The sequence below is a fragment of the Amborella trichopoda genome, chromosome 12 (genome assembly GCF_054954075.1).
Source record: "Amborella trichopoda isolate Santa Cruz 75 chromosome 12, AtrichopodaSantaCruz75HAP2 v2.0, whole genome shotgun sequence".
NCBI classification, from domain to species: domain Eukaryota; kingdom Viridiplantae; phylum Streptophyta; class Magnoliopsida; order Amborellales; family Amborellaceae; genus Amborella; species Amborella trichopoda.
Genome location: NC_142347.1, coordinates 20,995,937 through 21,018,464, shown reverse-complemented (window position 1 = coordinate 21,018,464; position 22,528 = coordinate 20,995,937). Strand labels below are relative to the sequence as shown.

The following is a 22,528-nucleotide window of genomic DNA, read 5'->3' as shown; positions in this document are numbered from 1 at the left end:
ATATTTATGAGGTGGGGATTATAAAATGGGTATGGTTTGTATAAGGCTGAGGCCCTAAATAATCAAAGCAAGGCTCACCTTCAAATAGTGTTGAAAGTTGTTTCATCACTAGAAATCTTTGTAATCGCCTAAAATTTTGTTTTATATCTAATTATAAAATTTAAAGCTTCAAAAATAGTGCAGATCGAGTAGATCTGTGGATATTTAAAAATCATGAAAATTGACAATCAAAAATTGCATTACAAGATGCAATATTTCTAAGATTTGAAATCTATATTGTTTTTTATGTCCATACAGAGGTCGAGATGATTGATTTGAGGATTTTTGGGCATCGAAAAAACCTCCTCTAATATAAACTTTTTTAATATAAAATATTAAATAAACTTAAAAAAAAAAAGGTAGGAGGAAGTTTTAGAGAAGGAAAATTATTTCATATGTTGACATCCCGCATTTCTACATTTGCTCCTCAGCATTATAAAGCATTATAAAGCATTCATCTTAAAGATGGATGCAAATGGATGGTCCATCTAGAAACAATCAAAAACTAATGGTCCAAATGTTTTTTTCATAAAATTATTATTTTTATTTTTTAAAATTTATTTATTTTTTCATATTTATGATCTCCATGTTAGAGATTACATGCCCTTAAAAAATGTACAAAAATCTATCTCAAAAATAAATATTTAAGAATGGATTCATTTCTACGTGGACTCATAGAAAACGTGTCATTTATGGCAGGCACGTTTGGTTCCCATGAAATGTTTTCTAAAAAATATTTTCATATAAAAAAATTCTCTCATGGGTCAAGTTGGAGAATATTTTCATACCAATTGGTCTTAGTCCATGTTGGAAAAGCCAGGCGATCTTACCGGGTGGTTACCTGGTTTGATCAGAACCGGCCACTGACCGGTTCCAGTTTCAAGGGGTTTTAGCGATCGGCCGGTATTTAAAAAAAAAAAATCAAAAATTTTATATAAATCCCAACGATAGCAACAATGATCAATTAATCAAACACCTAAAACCCAAATGAATTTACATAATAGACACAAAATCAAAATAATCAAACTCTCGAGCCCCAAATATTACTTCTCAATAAAGAGAACGCCCACATCAAATTTTATGTGACAAACTAGAAAATTAAAACATAAATAATAAATAAATAAACTCTGTGAATATGCAACTAGGAAAATAAAAAAGGAAACAAAAAATCAAATAAAAAAGCTCTTTGTAGATTTGGGGTTAATCTTCTTTGGGTTTGATCAAAACAAAAAATAAATAAAAAACCTCTTTGTAGACTTGGGGTTAATCTTGTTTGAGTTTGATCAAAAAAAAAAAAAAAATCAAAAATAAAACCTCATTTAGATCTGTGATTATCTTTTTTGAGCTCTAAAAAAAAAAAAATGACTCATTGTAGCTTTCTATGAGCTCCTAGCTTGCAGCAATAGGGGGCGATGAGGGGAATAATCATGAGGCGACGAGGACATGAGCTGCTGGAGGGTTGAGCTTTGTTGGGGGGAGTGGCAATGCATGGTTGAGTTGCTAGGGTTTTGAGTGAGAAAGGGTTAGAGATATGGATGGCTCAATGCACAGACAAAAACTGAAGAGAGTTGCGAATTAGGTTGAAAGCTTGGAGGTTCAAAGTTTTGAGGTCAAATGCTCTAAGATTTGGGGTTTTGCCTAGAATCAAACCCAATGATTCTGGATCGCCGATTCGGAGAAGGCATCAAATAGAATTTTAAGACTAATCTGGCTTTGGCTTTTCTCTGGCACATTTGATTCTCATGAAAATGTTTTTCTAGAAAAGGTGTGGTTTCTATAACGTTGCAACCTTAAACAATCCAATTAGCATATCTTCTAAGGTCCAGATAGTCCTATCTGATTGCCCATCCGTTTGGGGGCGAAAAGCAATACTAAAGGAGAGTCTTGTCCCCATAGTCGCTTAGAGCTTAGCCCAAAATCTAGAAGTAAACCGAGTGTCTTTGTCCGATACAATACTGATCGGAACTCCGTGCAATCGCACTATTTCCTTGATGTACAACTGGGTTAGTCGATCTAAAGTGTCAGTCGTATGAATCGGTAGAAAGTGGGCAGCTTGGGTTAGCCGGTCCATAATAACCCAAATGTTATCATACCCTGAATTTGTTCTTCGTAAACCTGAGATAAAATCCATAGAAATGTGCTCCCATTTCCATTCTGGTATTGGTAAGGGTTGCAACAATCCAGCGGGCTTCTGATGTTCAGCTTTTACTTGCTGGCATGTTAGGCACTTGAAAACAAATAGTGCTACTTCCTTTTTCATATTATTCCACCAGAAGGTTTTCTTCAAGCCTTGGTACATCTTGGTACTCCCGGGATGAATGGTATAACGGGAGTGATGTGCTTCTTCCAATATAGCTTTCTTCACATTCTAATCATCTGGGACGTAGATCCAACCTCACTGCTTATGGGGAAATCATCTCTCTTTCGCAACTTCACTTCTTCTATAATTTTATAAGTTGAGGGTCCCCTTTTTGTGCTATCCGAATTCGTTGACCTAGTTGGGGTTCAGCCCTTATGTTGGCAACAATACCTACCCTACTATTAAGGGGCAGAGTCGGATGGCAAACCACTATTTCTTTTAACAATTTCATCTCTCGAATCATTAGATGAGCTAGCACTCCTACAGACTTCCTACTTAGAGCATCTGCCACAACATTGGCCTTTCCTGAATGATAATGGATTGTACAATCATAATCTTTTAGGAAATCCATCCATCTTACTTGTCGCACATTTAAATCTTTCTAGGAAAAGAGATATTTCTGACACTTATGATCTGTATATATTTCAAATTTCTCACCATACAGATAATGCCTCCAAATTTTCAAGGCAAATACTATTGTAGCCAACTCTAAGTCATGAATTGGATATTTCTTCTCATATTCTATTAACTGTCTGGATGCATATGCCACTACTTTCTCATATTGCATTAATAGACAGCCCAAGCCTTTATGTGAAGCGTCACTATAAATCACAAATCCTCCACTCCCCTCAAGATTAGTTAGGATAGGTGCTGAAGTCAATCGAGCATTTAGTCCTTGAAAACTCTCCTCACATTCCTTTGTCCATCCAAATTTGACATTTTTCTGTGTCAATCGAGTTAATGGGGTTGCAATTCAAGAGAATCCTTCTACAAATCTTCTGTAATATCCTATCAATCCCAAAAAAATTCGTACTTCAATCACATTACTTGGTTGTTTCCAATTAACAACGGTTTCAACCTTTGAAAGATCAACTGATAAACCTTCCTTTTATATTACATGTCCTAAAAATGTCACTTGCTCTAGCCAAAATTCACATTTAATTAGTTTGCCATACAACTTCTTTTCTCTTAGTAACAATACTATTCTTACATGTTGTTCATGTTCCTCCAGAACCTTGGAATGGACTAGAATATCATCGATGAATACCACAATAAACTTATCCAGAAAGGGTATAAAGACTCGATTCATCAAATCCATAAATGCAAACGATGTATTGGTTAATCCAAAAGGCATAACTAAGAATTTATAATGTCCATATCTTGTCTTAAAAGCTATAGTGGGAACATCATCACTTCTAATCTTAAGCTGATGGTACCCAGATCTGAGATCAATTTTTTAAAATACTTGTGATCCTTGTAATTGATCAAATAAATCATCAATTATAGGTAGCAGATACTTATTTTTCACTGTCACCTGATTTAGCTGTCTATAATCGATACACAACCTCATGGACCCATCCTTCTTTTTAACAAACAATACTGGAGCACCTCAATGTGACACACTGGGTCGGATTAAACCTTTATCTAATAATTCTTCCGGTTGTTGTTTAAGTTCCTTAAGTTCTGTTGGTGCCATTCGATAAGGGGCTGTGAAAATTGGGGCTGTCCCGGGAAGTAACTCAATGGAGAATTCGATTTCCTTGTCAGGGGGTAATCTTGACAATTCCTCAAGGAATATGTCAAGAAATTCTCGAGCAATCGGAATGGCATTCAAGTTTATTTTTTCCTTTTTATCTTCCTTAATATAGGCAAAAAAGCCTTGACACCCTTTTTGAAGGCAGCGATTAACCTGAATGGAGGAGACTAATTATGGTGGGGAGGCTCCTTTGATACCCTCTAAGTAAAATACTGGTTGATTGGGTATACAAAATGCAGCCCTTATCTGGTAACAATTAACACTTGCATGGTAGGCAGAGAGCCAATCCATGCCTAAGATTTCATCAAAATCTTGAATTTTTAAGAGTATTAAATCCCCCAAGAGTTCCTTTTCTTCTATCACAAGATTTGAATACTAAATTGGTATCAATTGAATCCCCCGTAGGTGTGGCTACCTCTAAAATGTATTCCAATTGTTCTGGTTCTACCTTTAAGTGGCAAGCAAAATGTGATGACACAAATGAATGAATAGATCCAGGATCAATCAGAAAATGAGCTAACGTTTGGAAGATAGTAAGAGTACCTTGGATCACCGAGTTTGAGGCCTGAGCATCTTTCTGGGTAATTGTGAATACTCTTCCCTTTGTCTGAGGTTTCTGGGCTGCTTCTTCAGGCTTCGTATGTTGTTGCATTTTTTAGAGTGGACAATCTTTCATCTTGTGTCCCAGCTTCCCACATTGAAAACAAGCTCTGGTTCCCCAGTAATAGTTTCTTTCCACATCTCTTACAAGGCTCTGGTGGGACTTGAAATGGTGTCGGCCTTGGTCTTTTTTTTGCCCTTTCAAATTGTTGTCAATTATTGACCACTCTAATTTTTCCTCTTTTGATAATCTTCTTTTCAACAATTTGAGCTCGATCCATTATTTCGATGTAAGTTCTTAATTTTAAGATTGATAATCTGATTCTAATGGCTGGTCTGAGGGCCCTTTCAAAATTTTTCACCTTTATTGCCTCATTGTTGACCATATGTGGGGCAAACCTAGCCAATTCAGTAAACTTGGCCTCATATTGTCCTACCGTCCTATTTCCTTGAACTACCTCCAGAAATTTCATTTCTTTTTTATCTCAAATAAAATATGGGAAGTACTTATCATTAAATGTCTCTCGAAATGCTTCCTAAGTTCAAGGATTTATTTTCTAGGACCAGTACTCTTTTTGCCATCCCGCACTAATGTTCAGCTTCACCTTCCAACATAAAGACTGCTAAGGTGACTCTCTTATCATCTGGACATGCTGTTTCTTCAAATATTTTTTTCCAATTGAATAATCCATCCTTTGGCTTCTAGTGGATCCGTAGCACCCTTAAAGGAAATTGGGTTTAATTTCTTAAATTGTTCGATACTACACCCACCATTTCCTACAACTGGCTGTCTAAGTGGATTGTTATTCTCCATTTGATGTTGCATAAGGGCAACCATATTTTCCAAAGCTCTATTAACTCCTTCCATGCTAGCTCTAGCCATACGAGAACTTGACATTGTAATTATTTGTTCATACAATAAGTATGATTTAGTGCATATTCCTATGCAAATTTCATAGGAACCCAAAACCTATTGCTCTGATACATAAATTGTCACACCCCAAGTTCACTAACATTCTTGAGGTGCGACAGGCTATTCTTATACTATCTATATATAGAACAAATTTAAAAGTCCTACTTGTATATTCGTATTGCATCAAATAGTGTAAATTTTATCTGTACAAAGTCTGCTCACTACTGGTATTAACATGAAGGCTAGATATTTTTTTCTATTTCTAAGTGTTTGTACAAAGTCTACTCAATACAAATAAACTGGAAGGTCCATACAGAAGTCTCCCAACTGTTCAAAGTACATTTTCAGCTTATGTCAACATGAAGATTTTACAATTTTGATAGAACAAATGTTATAAAAATATTTGATCTTGATTATCATTTCTCCCAAGTTATTCCTACTGCATGATAAGGCTGCCATTACTTTGAAAAGGATTCATAACAGTTTGATGAGCTTGACTACTCAATAAGTGATCATCATGGTCGTTAAAAATAATCATGGTTGGAAAATATAAATACTTTCAAAAGGGAGGTCTATTAAAAACAATGAGAGCAAAAGCGTTTATGGATAACAATTTCACTTTCACAATTACACAATTAAACATAATCCAAATGATTGAAATGCATATAAACATTTTAACATCAATGCAAGATTCCACAAATACCCTACTGGCGCCCCAAGTAGGTCACTTATATACTCCACCAGCGTCCTAGATGGGTCCAAATAATTCCTGCAAGTCCAATTATACCTCACCGGCATACCGGATGAGTTCAAATAGTCCCTACCGGCGTAACCGGATAGGTCCAAACAATCCTTGCAGGTCCGATCATACCTCAACGGCGTACCGGATGAGTCCAAATATCACACCAGTATTCGGGATGGGTCCAATTATACTTAAATTATCTCTGAAACTCTTTAAACATTAGAAAGCATCAATATCATCTATTTGAAATATCATTGAAATCCTTATCATGAATTCACTTGAGCCAATTAATAATAATCACTTTTATTGAAATATCTATAAGTAGCTTAGTCAAACATTTTAAGCAATAATTTCAAAAAGACAGCAGTCAGAAAATCCTTCTTGAAATGTAACATGATAAACAATCTATTATTAATGGAAGAATTCTCATGGAAATCCATAAGTAATTACGGAATTGTCAACTGTCTAATATCATTAACAAATATATTAGAAATCGTGTTATAGAAATACGTAAAATTTAAAGCACATAATTCCAAGTTTTTAATCAACTGTTTTTCATGAAAAGTAAAGCCACTTGCACATAATACTTACAATTTCAAAATTCATACTGGTAAACAAAAATACAGAAACAATAGTTTTTAAATAACTATTTTACAGGAAATTGTGATCGCTTACACATAAAACTTATAAAATAAAGATGATGGACGGAAATATCGCAATTGTATTAAAAACGAACTACTTTTCAGGAGAATGAGTTCATTTACTTTTATATGTCACGAGATGGCTATGTTGTTACTATTGCCAGAACAAGATTATTACTGACGTTCAGCTAAAGTATGAGAAAAGAGGTCAAATGAGTTCTCTTTTTATGGAGAGAAAATATGCTCAAAATATGGGAGGATGATGCGCGAGAGTATCATACTATAATTCGTGACAATACTAGTATGGAAATATTCTGAGAATGACAATGCTTACTATAACAGAATAATATTGTATATGAGGATGATATGAGAGTGAAATATTAGAATGTTATGAAATTAAGACTACTAATATAAGGAGGTAATATTTTATAATAATAAAAAATCATTATTATCATTATGAGAGAGAGATGATGAGGGAGAGATGAGAATGAAAATTATTAAAATATTGAGATGATAATAACAACCTAGCATGATGAGGAAGAGATGATAATGAAAATCATTAAAATAATGAGATGATTTGATGAAATCATTAAAACTGTTATGCTCATGATTGAAATTGACATAAAAAAGCAGGAGAGATGAACTTACGTGGAGAGAGAGAGGCTCTTATTTGAGAGGAGAGAGACAGAGGGAGAAGACCAATTGATGCCATGGTTAAGGGTTTAATGGGGTATTTATAAATAGTAGGGTTCGATATCCATAAGATACATGGCGTCCATGTGTCTTTTCCCTTATTTGAATACTAGCCTCCATGAGCCACCTCACATCAATTATGAGACACCTCATCCTTACTCATGAGACACCTCATTTCAATTATGAGACACCTCCCTCTTGAGACACCTAAACGTGAGACACCTCACCTAACCTCATTTTTCGTTTTCTCTTCTTTATTTATAACTTTTGTTGAAAAATCGTGGAGGTTTAGTGGTGGTCCCATGGAGTATTGAATTCTCATGGACCATCATTTTAAATTTATCATTTTACTCATTTAGTTATTTATTATTATTCATCTATTATTATTTTATTTTTATTATATATATTTATTATTAATATTATTATTTTATTTATTTTTATTTTATTTTTTTATTATTTTATTTTAGTTATAAATTTTTTTGTTTTTCTTTCTAAAATTTTGGGTCATCATATCCTTCTCCCCTTAAAGAAATTTAGTCCTCTAAATTTTTGTACCTGATTGTTGAAAAAGATCGGGGTATTTTTCCTTCATTTCGTCTTCTCTTTCCCAAGTTGACTCCTCCTTCGAATGGTATTGCCGCAATATACGGACCAGAGGAATTTCATTGTTGCGTAACACTTGTACCCTCCTATCTAGTATCAGAATTGGTCGTTCAATGAAGGTCAGGTCCTCTCTGATTGGTAAAGGTTCATATTTCAAGATATGGGATGGGTCAAGCTGATACTTTCGTAATAAGGATACATGGAAGACATTATCAATGTTTTCTCATTTGTGCAGTAAGGCCAGTCTATATGTCACGCTTCCGATTCTTTCCAGTATTTCAAAGGGTCCGAGGTAGCGTGAGCTTAGTTTTACTTTCTTGCCAAATCTCATAATGTCTTTCGTTGGCGATACCTTTAGGAAGACCCGATCACCTATCTCAAACTCAAGGTCTCGCCGTCTGTTATCAGCATAACTCTTTTGTTGACTTTGAGTTGTCCTGAGCCTTTTTCGAATGAATATTATTTTATCTGCGGTGTTATGTAACAAAGAAATTCCTCTGATCCGTATATTGTGGCAATACCATTCGAAGGAGGAGTCAACTTGGGAACGAGAAGACGAATTGAAAGAAAAATACCCTGATCTTTTTCAACAATCAAGTATGAAAATTTAGTGGACTAAATTTCTTTAAAGAGAGAAGGATGTGATGACCCCAAATTTTAGAAAGAAAAAAGATATATATATATATATATATATATATATATATATATATATATATATATATATATATATATATATATATATATATATATATGTGTGTGTGTGTGTGTGTGTGTGTGTGTGTGTGTATTATAACTAAAATAAAATAATAATAATAATAATATATATATATATATATATAATAAAAATAAAATAATAATAGATAAATAATAATAAATAACTAAATGAGTAAAAGGATAAATTTAAAATGATGGTCCATGAGAATTCAATACTCCATGGGACCACCACTAAACCTCCACGATTTTGCAACAAAACTTATAGATAAAGAAGAAAAACCGAAAAATGAGGTGAGGTGAGGTGAGTTGTCTCATAATTGAAGTGAGGTGTCTCATGAGTAAGGATGAGGTGTCTCATAATTGAGGTGAGGTGGCTCATGGAGGCTAGTATTCAAATAAGGGAAAAGACACATGGAAGCCATGTGTCCTATGTATATTGAACCCTACTCTTTATAAATGCCCCCATTGAACCCTTAAGCATGACATCAATTGGTCTTCTCCCTCTCTCTCTCCTCTAAACTAAGAGCCTTTCTCTCTCTCCACGTAAGTTCATCTCTCCCTCTTTTTCATGTCAATTTCAATCATGAGCATAATAGTTTCAATGATTTCATCAAATCATCTCATTATTTTGAGTCTCCTTCTCTTGGGCTAGAAGAACAAGCGATCCGCCATTGCAGCTAACTCCAATTTTTGACGAGATTCATTACATCTGCAAGGCTATGGACATCTTATGGCAGCATATGTGGAGGATGTCTAATGATACCGTAGACAGTTTGGCGAAAGAGGGAGCTAGAAGCCATAGTCAAGTCACTCAAGCCGGGTCCACATTCTTTTTTCTGCAAGACCAGTGGAACCTAACCAGTACCTGAACCTTTTGTGTTTAGATACCCTTTTTGGTTATTGGTCTTTTGTATCTTTACTGTAAATGGGCACTCTTTTAAGCCTTTTCTTCCTTTTCCTGCTACTTCCTTGTAAACTTTGTAAGGGGGCATTGTTCATATGCCCATTTTTTGTTACAGGGTCTATTTGACCTATTTTTTACCAAGAGTCCCATCTAGAGGGTACTCCATCTAGAGGGTACTCTTGGATCAATCCCTAACTGTAATCTTTCTCCATATAGCAATACAAAAGTCTAACTTTTCTAGAAAAAAATCATCTCATTATTTTAATGATTTTCATTATCATCTCCTCCTCATCATCCAAGGTTGTTATTATCATCTCATTATTTTAATAATTTTCATTCTCATCTTCTCCCTCATCATGCCTTCATTATCATCTCATTATTTTAATGATTTTCATTCTCATCTCTCTCTCATCATATCTCTTTCATAATGATAGTAATTATTTTTCATTATTACAAAATATTACCTCCTTATAATAATAGTCTTAATTTCATAACATTCTAATATTTCACTCTCATACCATCCTCATACACGATATTATTCTGTTATAGTAAGCACTGTCATTCTCAGAATATTTCCATAATAGTATTTTCACAAATTATAGTATGATACTCTCGCGCTTCATCCTCCCATATTTTGAGCATATTTTCTCTCCATAAAAAGAGAACTCATTTGACCTCTTTTCTCATACTTTAGCTGAACGTCAGTAATAATCTTTGCTGGCAATAGTAACAACATAGCCATCTCGTGACATATAAAAGTAAATGAACTCATTCTCCTGAAAAGTAGTTCGTTTTTAATACAATTGCGATATTTTCGTCCATCATCTTTATTTTATAAGTTTTATGTGTAAGCCATCACAATTTCTTGTAAAATAGTTATTTAAAAACTATTGTTTCTATATTTCTGTCTATCAGTATGAATTTTGAAATTGTAAGTATTATGTGCAAGTGTCGTTACTTTTCATGAAAAACAGTTGATTAAAATTTTGTAATTATGTGCTTTAAATTTTACGTATTTCTATAACACGATTTCTAATATATCTGTTAATGATACTAGACAATTGACAATTTTGTAATTACCTATGGATTTCCCTGAGAATTCTTCTATTAATAATAGATTGTTTATCATGTTACATTTCAAGAAGGTTTTTTTGACTGCTACCTTTTTCAAATTATTGCCTAAAATGTTTGACTAGCTACTTATAGAGATTTCAATAAAAGTGATTCTTATTAATTGGCTCAAATGAATTCATGATAAGAATTTCAATTATATTTCAAATAGATGATATTGATGCTTTCTAATATTTAAAGAGTTACAGAGATAATTTAAGTATAATTAGACCCATCCAGAATACTGGTGGGATATTTGGACTCATCCGATACGCCGGTGAGGTATGATTGGACCTGCGAGGATTATTTGGACCTATCCGATTATGCCGGTATGGATTATTTGGACTCATCCGATATGCCGGTGTCGTATGATTGGACCTGCAGGGATTGTTTGGACTTATTCGGTTATGCCAGTAGGGATTATTTGGACTCATCCGGTACGCCGGTGAGGTATTGTTGGACCTGCAGGGATTATTTTGACCCATCCAGGACGCTGGTGGGATATATAGGTAACCTATTTGGGATGCCAATAGGGTATTTTGTGGAATCTTTCGAATGATGCATTGATATTAAAATGTTTATATGCATTTCAATCATTTGGATTATGTTTACCCTTGTAATTGTGAAAGTGAAATTGTTATCCATAAACACTTGTGCTTGCATTGTTTTTAATAGACCTTCCTTTTGAAAGTATTAATATTTTCCAACCATGATTATTTTTTAGGACCATGATGATCACTTATTGAGTAATCAAGCTCATCAAACTGTTATGAATCCTTTTCAGAGTAATGGTAGACTTATCATGCATCAAGAGTAGCTTTGGAGAAATGATAATCAAGATCAAATATTTTTGTAACTTTTGTTCTATCAAAATTGTAAAATCTCTATGTTGACATAAGTTGAAAATGTACTTTGTACAGTTGGAAAACTTATATATGGACCTTTCTGTTAATATTTGTTATGAGTAAACTTTGTACAAACTCTTAGAAATAGAAAAAAATATCTAGCCTTCATGTTAATACCACTTGTGACCAGACTTTGTACAGATTAAAATTACACAATTTGATGCAATATGAATATACAAGTAGGAATTTTAAATTTGTTCTATATATAGATAGTATAAAATAGTCTGTCGCACCTCAAGAATGTTAGTGAACTTGGGGGCACACCTACAAATTTTATATTAGCATGTAATTTTGGTGTAAAAAATTATTAGGATTATCTCAAAATCTATTTTCATTCTAATTATAAAATTTCAAACTCCAAAAATGGCTAAAATCAAGTAGATCTATAAACATATGAAAATCTTGAAAACAGACGATTTTGATAATGTATTGCAAGATGCACTATTTCGGGGACTCAAAAAAAAAAATTTATTTCATATCATATATCTCGATGTCGAGATAATCAATTGGAGGGTTTATCAACATTAAAACAACCTTTTTTGATATATTTTTAGGCGCATCTGTAATTCTACATTTTAAGGTTACAACCTTATATCGGAATCATACATTCATAATAACAAGGAAACCTACAGCTTCCACCACAAAAAACCAACACCAAATCCTGGGTATCTCCACAAACAAACAAAATGGTAAGAAAAAATCATAAAAAATAACTCAAAATCACCGTAAAGCATAGATTTTCAACCAAATAAATTGAAAGGGGCTGATGCAAAACTACTAAACAAAATCCTTTAATCCAGACACCCTGTCTTTTTTTTTCTTTATCTAAAAACGAGATCATATACACAGTATTTCAAAAAGCGCTAGGCGGGTCATAAGAGGCTTGGGGGGTCCAGGTCGGCCAGTGCCTAGGTGGGCACCCATAACCTGGACGGCTCAGTTGAATCTAAAAAGATTCTACAGTTATATATTGTATGAAATATATGAATTAAGTATTTAGGGCACATCAGAATTCAAAGTATACTACACATTAGCACACACTCTATAAGCATAACTATAAGTCGGTCCATAATCCATATCCAATTAAAATTTAAAATTTACCATAAATGAAATTTATAACTAACTTTGCCTTCTTCACTGCACTTGATATCTCGGCTAAAGCGCCAAGAGCCTCAAGCATGAGATCTATACAATGTGCTGCACATGGCATCCAAAAGATCTAGGATAAGCTATGCGCAACAAATTAGCTGTGGCAACATTAGGAGCAGCATTGTCTGTGACAACCTGTACAACATGATGCTCCCCAACCTCCTTGATTCCCTTTTCTAAAACTTGGAATATGTAATGGGCAGCATGGATATGATCAGAGACTAGTGTTTCAAAACGCGTTAGGCGGCTCCTAGGCGATCGGGGGGGTCCAGGCTGCTCAGTGCTGAGGCAGGCACCTAGAACCTGAGCGGCCCAGTAAAAATATTTTTTTATGGGTTTTCTCTCTCTAAAATAGCCTCTAATGTTTAGGTTTCAAATGAACCTAAAACCCACAATAATGTTTAGGTTTCAAATGAACCTAAAACCCACAATTTTGCCTCTTTAGTGTTAAACAAATAACCCAAAACTACCCTCAAGGAGCCGCAGTGCCGCCCCTGAGTGGGGCGCAGACCCTAGGCGCCGCCTAAGCAGGTTCAAGCGGGCAGCCGGGGATATCCGCCTAGGTGGCCGCCCAGGCGCTGAGCGGTCCGTTTTTGGAAACTATGTCAAAGATCTCAATAGACCTAAAAAACAGTCCCTAAAGGACAATTCATAAGCAAATTCATCCAACTTCTCTTCCTATTACTCTAAGCATCAATCATAATAGAAACCCCATACTGAGCCCATGCATCCTTCTTAAGAATTCAAAAAATAACCCAAAAATACCCTCAAGGAGCCGCAGTTCTTCCCCTGGGTGGGGTGCAGACCCCGGGCGACTGCCTAAGCGGGTTCATGTGGGCGGCCGAGGATATCCGCCTAGGTGACCGCCCAGCCGCTTTTTGAAACTATGTCAGAGATATCAACAGACCTCAAAAAACCAGTCCCTAAAGGACAATTCACAAGCAAATTCATCTAACTTCTTCTCTTCCTATCACTCTAAGCATCAGTCATAATAGAAACCTCGTACTGAGCTCATGCAGCCTTCTTAACTTCTACAGCTTCCTTCGTGACATTCACCGTCTTTTTCAAAAGAGGCTCTGAAAGCTCATATGGAGTTGGGGGTTTCATCCCAGGCCCAAATTGGCCAATTGCCTCTATCGCAGCATAGAAGCTATTTAAGCGAGTGATATTGAAAGGAATGGTCGCCTCATAAAAACATGTAGCAAGATAATAAGCAGCTTTATCTCTCTCATCCTTCTATATTCTATTTTCAATGGTGGTTTGCTTCTTTGTTTCTCTCCTGCAACCTCAGGGTTAGGCCGAGGCAAAAACTATCCATAGGGCCTCTAACCCGAGGCTTCTTACAACCAGAACTAAAACCAGAAGCAATTACAACTCCCTTTCCCCTAATAATGAATTGTTTTACTTCTACCTCTTAATATCTCTCCCCAATCCCATCTTCATCACTATCATCATCATAATAACTGACCCAAACCCCAGACCTAATCTCTGCTTTGCAGGCAAATCTCTCATCTATTTTTATTTTTACCATATTAAAAAATTTGGTTATTTCCTCTATAACAGCATCAAGAGTCTTTTTAAATGGGGCAACACCCCCTTGATCCGGGTGGTAGCCATATTTTCAACCAGGATCACCACTTCTATTAGATCCTGAAAAAGATATCCCAAAATAATGTAATTTATACAAGCAAAAAAAAAATCACTTACTTTGAGTTTGATTGCTCAATCTCCAAACTTCCACCTCAAATATGCTTCTAATGACTCAAAATCTTCTAAAAAAAAACCCAATAGATTTATAAATATAAAAAATTAAATCTAATATCAATGGATGATGTTTTGATCAATTTCTCATAACTTCCCTTCGATCCTAAATAAATCACCAAAAAAATAGTTTTTTGAAGACTTTCTCTCTCTAAAATGGACTCCAATAAGTTTTAGGTTCCAAATAAACCTAAAACCCCATTTTTGGCCCTTTAATATCAAAAAAATGGAAAAAAAAGTGTTCCCACCAAAAACAATTTCCGCTCTCCAATAAGTTTTAGGTTTCAAATAAACCTAAAACCCCATTTTTGGCCCTTTAGTGCCAAAACAATGGACAAAAAATGCCCCCACCTAAAGCAATTTCTGCCTCTGGGCAGGGCGCTAGACCTGGACGGCCGCACAGAAGGTTTCCTAGCCGCATAGGTGGGCGCCCAAGAGCCACATCCTTTTTAGGGCACCTAGGCCTAGGAGATGCGCCCATGCCCCCAGATCCGCCTAGGCGGCCGCAGACGCTAGGCGATCCACTTTTTGAAACACTGCATATACAGAAAACAAGAATATTATATCGCAGCAGAAGTATAAAAAGGTTTGGTAGAAACAAATGACTAGAAGTGAAACCCTATATACAAACAAACACCAGTCCAATGAAATTTAGGGCTTTTGCCAAAATTCACAATTTACAATTGGGACTTCTACAAAAAGCAGGACCAGGGAGAAGGAACCCACAAAATCAAATGAATAACAAATAAACATAGAAACATAATAATGCACCAAAAAAAAAAAGGAAATATGAGCAACCTAGAATTTCTCCCACAGAAGGTAAACCAAATCAAGCATTTTTAGCGCTAAACAAATCGATAACAACCAATATCACAGGATCTTAGAAGATCTTCGCTAATTTTTCGAGCAAGAGAAATAGGTTTACAAAACTTTAGCAAGAGAAATAGGTTTATAGAAAGAAGAAAACCATACAAGGAGCTCTGATGCTAATGGCGAATGGGAGGTTGGTTACTCTCGAAAAAACCCAAGAACATTGGAGCTCCACCTACTGATGATTCCATTAACAATAGATTTTTCGAGCTATTGGTAAAAATGTGTGAGAGATGGCGGAGAGAGGGCTCTTTGTGTACTACTTCTCAACGTTGAAGGAGGGCTCTGCAAACAAAGAGAGATGAGGAATAAAATACAGTGAAAAAGGAGCAACAGGAGACGTGGTATTCGAGTAACATGGGAACTAGCAAAAACTGAAATAAAAGTAATCCTCCTATTTTGGGGTAAATCTTTATTCTGGTTTTGAGTCATTTTGGAGATATGGAAAACTCGTTTTGAACCTTTTTATTGAGCTAAACACTATTTTGAGTCAAAACTAGGTTTTGTAAAAACTCGTTTTGGGGTATACAGGGTTCCCTAATGACCCATTATGGGTCGTTTGGGAACCCTATATACCCCAAATCGAGTTTTTACTAATACCTATTTTTGTTGATTCTAGTACATATAAAAGCTGGTTTTGAGCACAATGTTGTTTGGCTGGCTGCAGGAAGAACCCATAATATATATAAGCTGGTACGTTACCCTAGTTTTTGGTTGTTTTCTGTTAGTGTAATTTAGCTATTGATTCTTAAAGTTGATGATTCTGTAGTACTACATGGCCAATTAAATTATTTTTTTGGAATAAGTTATCCATCATGTAAAAAATAAATTAGACAGTTCAGATATCAATTATTGTTAATGCACCACACTACAATTATCCCCAATATACTAATGAGGTGTCCACTACAACTAAGACTCGCTCATGTTAGAATACAAAAAAGATGACAACGATCATTAATTCTAACCTGCTCACTCGCCAGGAGTAGCAAACAGCAGTCTTTATCAGCAAATTCAAATTCCCATCCACCAGCTAAGCAACAACCATACAAACTTTGACCTAAGAGTGCCATTATCAACCACCATCGAATCAATAAACTCAAGTAAAGCATAGAAATACTTCACACCAACATATTGAACATTAATCCAATAAATAGAATCAATAATATTGATCGGCAAAACCAAGAAACACATCCATTAATAAACAAGAATGGAATGAGTAACAAAGCATGGAAAAGGTCAGACCAGATTAAAAAATTCTAATAGAAATTGTCAATAAAGAACACCGCATAGAAATCATATAGAGATCATCACTTGGAGTTGCCAAATGCCAATAATGTCGCTTTTACCATAAATTAATACCAGTTGAACTTAAACAAATTGTTCCATCCTCCAAGTATTAACATAAACCACAAGAAAGGTATTCACCAAAAAAGAATCACCAAATTGCAATATCAAGGTACAACATCACTAAAAGCAATTCATATACCACAAGAAGGAAACTAGCCAAATAAATAAAAGCTATCACTGATTCAGTAATGCAATATTCAGCTAATCGTAAGCCCATAGAACTACACAAATGATTAAAAACAGAAGATTAAAAAAAAAAAACCTTAAGAAACACCAAAATGCAATACCAAAAGCAATTCATATACCACAAAAAGGAAACTAGCCAAATAAATCAAAGTTAATAATGCAATATTCAGCTAATCTTAAGCCCATATAAATCAAAGCTAATAATGCAATATTCAGCTAATCTTAAGCCCATATAACAACACAAATAATTAAAAAACAGAAGATTAAAAAAAAAAAATTAAGAACCACCAAAATGCAATACCACCATATAAGGTGTGTGTGGTAACAGGAACTCACTCACTTCCCAGAACTTGGAAGCTCACTGTACATGTTTTATGTTTGATAAAAAAAAGGAAGTTAAATATGAGAACTTCATATTACTGAAGTTCTCCTCTTTACGTTTAAAAAAACTTCCGTCCTTTTGGACGAAACTTAAAACTAGAAGTTTGTCCTGAACTTTTTTGTCCTGATAAACTCGAGCCTCTCCACTTATGTGCGAAAGCGTATTGTAGAGAGAGAAAGTCCATTTTCAAGAGAGAGAGAGACAGCAACTCCCATCATTTCTGTAATTTATGGAACAAAAGCTCATTCAAAGTCTGCCATTTCTTCGAAGCTCCAAGCTAAGTTTTTTTCTTCATGGCCTTTGGTCCAAAGGTTACAGGTCAATTTCATATCCTGTTGGTTATGAAATTTATACCTTAAAACTTTCACTTTTGAAATTTGAGTGCAGTTGATCATTTTCAACATTATCAGTGAGATCAATGGGATGTTCGAGTAATATTTTTGTGTATTTTCCTATTGGGTGACTGATGAGAAGATCCAAATTCTCCCTGTTTGTTTGCTCTACAAATTAGTGGCACAAAGAAGAACTTTAGGCCTGGGTAATCAAAAGAAAAGAAAACTTTAAGTCCAATGACCCTGAGAATCAAGAGCTCCAATATGTTTAAAATCTTTCATTTGTTTGTTTGATCATGTGTTTCTTTCACAAACATGGGGTCTAGGTTGCGCATGACTCTGTACACAATTTCTAGGGTTTGGGATTACATGGGAATTGAGGAGCAGTGATTTTGATTGTTGTTAGTGCTTATGTAATGATTTTGTATTGTGCAAATCTCTTATATTTCTTTAGTTTTTGAAGTTTAGGTCTTATTCATTTCATTGGAAGAATCCAGAGGTTCATTTAGTTGTAGGATATGTTAGATTTTAACTGAAATTATTCGTGACAAGCAACAATTAAAAGCTGTGACAGACTATCTACTTCTTATTTGTCCATTGACACAAAAATTTGAAGCAATGAAAGTGAATTTTGATGTCCTCAGTTTATGGTTTTTTACCTTTTCTAAATTTGTGTTGCTTTTTAAAGTTGTTGGAATCTAGCCATATGGTTTTCCGCAGAGAGCATCCGTGGTTTCTTGTATGTGTATTACATTCTTTTGCAAACTATGTTTTATAAGGGATTAGATTTTATAAAAAATTGGCAGAGGTGGACTCAAAGAGAATAAATGATATACTTCCATCACTGCAATATCCATGTGTATGAGTGATTGAGGTATTCTGAGCAACTGTTCTTTGTAGTAGTAAGCCACTAGTGGCATTGTGTGTCTATGTATATTTTACCAATCTCATTGGGGCAATTAAGATCTTTATTATGGAATATAATGTCAAATGAAAGAGAAATATATATTTCAAACAAAAAGCATGAAAGAGACATGTCGAGAGATTTTCCTTGATAACAACAATATCCTTTTCTTTGTCTAGCTAGATCCCTAATGTGATATTGTGTATCCTTAGAAGCCATTTTTTCTCATATGTTAGAAGGCCATGACATAAACAAGTATGCTACAGGGACAATCTAGTGTACTTTGATTCATATACTCAAATGTTTGGAGGAAGCAACACAGAGAAGAGTTGTATCACTGAAGAATTGCATGTCTACCATGATTAGTAGTTCAGACATTTACCGCATGAATCAAAATCTAGTGATCTGATTCACTGTTGCACATTGATTAGCTCAAAGATAATACATCAATTAGCAGAAATATAGAATCATGCTAAAGCTATGGCAGTACTTCTAGTTTCCATTCACAACATGTTGCATTATCAAATGTATAACTGCAAAGTAAAATATTTCACTAACAAATAGCTAATTGTGATTTCGACTATATATTTCGGGGAAACAATCATAGACTTGCACTTGGGAATTTCCATGAGGATCTGATTCGAGTTGGAAGTTTTGGTCATTGAAGCAAGTAGTTTCTTGTCACTCTACATCAAATACAAGGGACCACTGCCAATGGGATGGTGGGGTCCTTTTCATGAGCGAAGTTTGGAATCAGGGAAAATGTGTAGGAGAATTGAATGATGAGAGCAAGCGTGCACAGAAACTATTGGCTTTTCGAATGACAGTTGGCCTTTCAAAAACTGAAAACTGTCATTTTCCTTTTTCAGTGGAGCATAAAATCGTTTGCCTTATATATTTACAGTGCATAATATTTATCTAGAATGCCTAAATTTTTACATTTTCCTTTTAATAATCATGACTTAAGAACTGAAGTTGGAGTTTCTAAAGGTGAAATCTTGGTATTCTGTTTTAATTTCACAAATTTCAATCTTAGACAAAAGTTATCATTGATGAAAAGGACAATAAAATCTTGATGTAAGTAATGAGGTTAGTTAGCCTTATGCTTTCTGTTGGGAGGTTTGCGCCCCATCTGCTTGTAGCAAAGGTAGGGCACTCTGGGGACACTGTTGTGTCTGCATGGGCTGATACCTTGGTATGTGGATATATGGTCACATCATTTGCATTTTACTTGTCCCAGGCTGCAAAAACATGGTCACACAAATGAAGTTAGGATACCCCTATCTCCTTTTCTTTGCTTTGGTGCGTATGGATTCCCGTTTGGGCTTGTGTTTCAACTAATATGTAATTTTGTTTCTAGGGATGTGACTCAAGCTAGTGACATTGGCTTGTGTTAAGGGATATGCAGTAGCGATGGTGATCTTCCCCTAAGCTCTTCAATAGATGTGCTCCTCCAAATTATCCATTCTAGTGTATCTTGCACGAGATGCTCATGAATTTTGCAAGATGATGAATTGGAGCTTTATATGACAATATGGATTAAATGGATAGGTTCATAATGCATTTGGGTTATTAATCCGACCCCCTTTATGTTGTTAATGCATAGTTGTCCCCTCCACCAAGAGACATGTCGATTGGATCAGTTATCAATGTTTCTTGCTAATTTTTCAGTAAGGTCTACTTTGGAAGTGCGTGAAAATTTTGTCACTATATTTCTACTGCTCATTACCATATAATTAGTTGGTTGTGGATTGGCCTTCTCATTATGTGCCAGCTTAGTACTGGTAGATTCTACTTTGTGTGGCACTCTCAATACAAACTGGTTGAGTCCCATGTTCTTGTTTCCTTGTGATTTCTTACTCATTCGTATTCTGGTTTTCTCCCTCCCTATTGCTTTGCATCTATTTTCTACATCGATTGAATTCTAAAAACATTTATAGGGTTAAATCTACTTTGTATAATTTCCTATGTTGAATGTAGTATTAAATTGGTTTAATAGTTTTCTATGTTGTAAATCGAGTTCTAAGGCAATGCAAAAGCTTTATTTCGTGATTTTTCTATGTTGTAAATCTAGATTCAGGGTTAACTGATTGTTTTGAGTGCTGGACATCAAGTTCCCTGACAATCTATCCGTATTAGAGTGCTTGTTGGTTGTGTGCATGATAAAATATTAGAGAGCTTGTTGGTTGTCTGCATGATAAGAATATGGATGCACAATCATTTGATAGTTTGGGTTCTTGTTGGAATCAGTATACTTCATTCCAGACTGCTGTAATTTGGATTAGCTTGATTCACTGTGAGATTACTACATTAGCATCACCCTAGTTCATGCAAACCTTAAAATTTGTTATATTGTTTTTATTATGGAAACAATCCCATAAAAAATTGAAAAAATTGAATTAGAGCTCCAAGAATGCTCAACCCTCCAACAAAATTTTGGACAAATGCCAAAGATTTAAATCTTTTGGAGCTCCAAATCGAATATTATTTAGAGAAGCCACTTCAAAAATAGTTTATTTGGAAAAGAGGATTAGAAAAAAAAAAAGACTTACTTGGTTCAGATTTTCAGATTAGCTTGGGTAATCCGTCAAAAAAGTAGTTTTGATTAGCTTGGGTAATTCATATTTTCCTGTATCTCGCTCCTTTACCTCTTCTCCTACTTGCTTGGTTCAAATCTCCACAAAAAACCATATTCTCTTCTCCTAAACTCATTCTCCAATTCAACTGCAGATTGTTTTAGTAATGGGGTAAGGCTGGATCTCCTTACTCTTCACCAATCTGGACCCTTTATGGACTTTGAACACCACCACTCCCAAACCTATCAGACTATGAGACCACCATCCCTAACTTCTTCGAGTTCTGTGATACCAAGCACAGGGACTATTGTCCATGCCATGACACCAAGAGAGAGAAGAAATTTGACACCCATATGCTATTTTTCGGAGACTATTTGCATCAAATGAGTGTTATTGGTTTTAGTTTTGTAGGACTTCTGTCAAGAAACTTTAGTTTCTGGGAATGATCATAGTCAAATTTGGAATTGGAAGGTGGTTTCGGGTTCATAATAAATGAGGATTTGGTTTCAGTGCTCTTCTTGAACACTGATTTCTGAAGTGATCAACTTTACTTTCATGGCTAATTAAAATGTTGTTTGTCATTTTTTCGATATTTCTGTTTAACGAATCCATGTCACATCCTTATTTGAGAAATTGCTTGGATGTCGTTTGGATGACAATTCAATTTATTCATTAACCTTTTCAATGCCCTTTAGAAAATTATTGCTGAGTTATTGAGAATATTATGCTCTCTTTTGTTATGCTTTATTTATGATTCAATAGTACAGGGTGGTTATATTTTTGGTTGAGCATGTACATTTCCAACATTGTCTTTTTTTGCATCCTTAGGAACCTTTTGTGTGCTAAATGCTAAACAGTTCAGCATGTTGAATTGGGGTCAATGCATTCTTATTCTGTTCACTGAATTGTGGTCAAATGCTAAATAGTTCTGCATTCTCGTTGTTGTAGAACTTGGTTACTGGATTGTACTTTGAGCTTCCAATGATTGCTAAAGTTCATTGTGGTACTTTGTTCACAATTATTGATTCTCTTCCATAGTTCTCTTTTGATTCTCATTAGTCACAATTCATGATTCTCATTAGTCACAATTCATGATTTTCTGAAAACCTGTGAAGTTTAGTTGCTATTGCTTACTAGCTTGCTTGTTTTCATTCCTGAATTTGTTCTTCACTCAATGGTTTCATTTGTTCCAAGTATTTATTGAAATTGCTTTGCTATTTTTTTTTTGAAATTGCTTTGATATACAACTATGATGTGGGTT

The 22,528-nt window shown here is 34.9% G+C and overlaps 1 long non-coding RNA gene across 1 annotated transcript; it reads left to right on the top strand.

The window, feature by feature from the left end:
* The first annotated feature begins 9,322 nt into the window (after positions 1–9,322).
* LOC148779488 (uncharacterized) lies at positions 9,323–9,882 on the top strand. Its single transcript, XR_016045307.1, has 2 exons — positions 9,323–9,384; positions 9,494–9,882. It is a non-coding gene; the product is annotated as an uncharacterized LOC148779488 (long non-coding RNA).
* Positions 9,883–22,528: the final 12,646 nt, after the last annotated feature.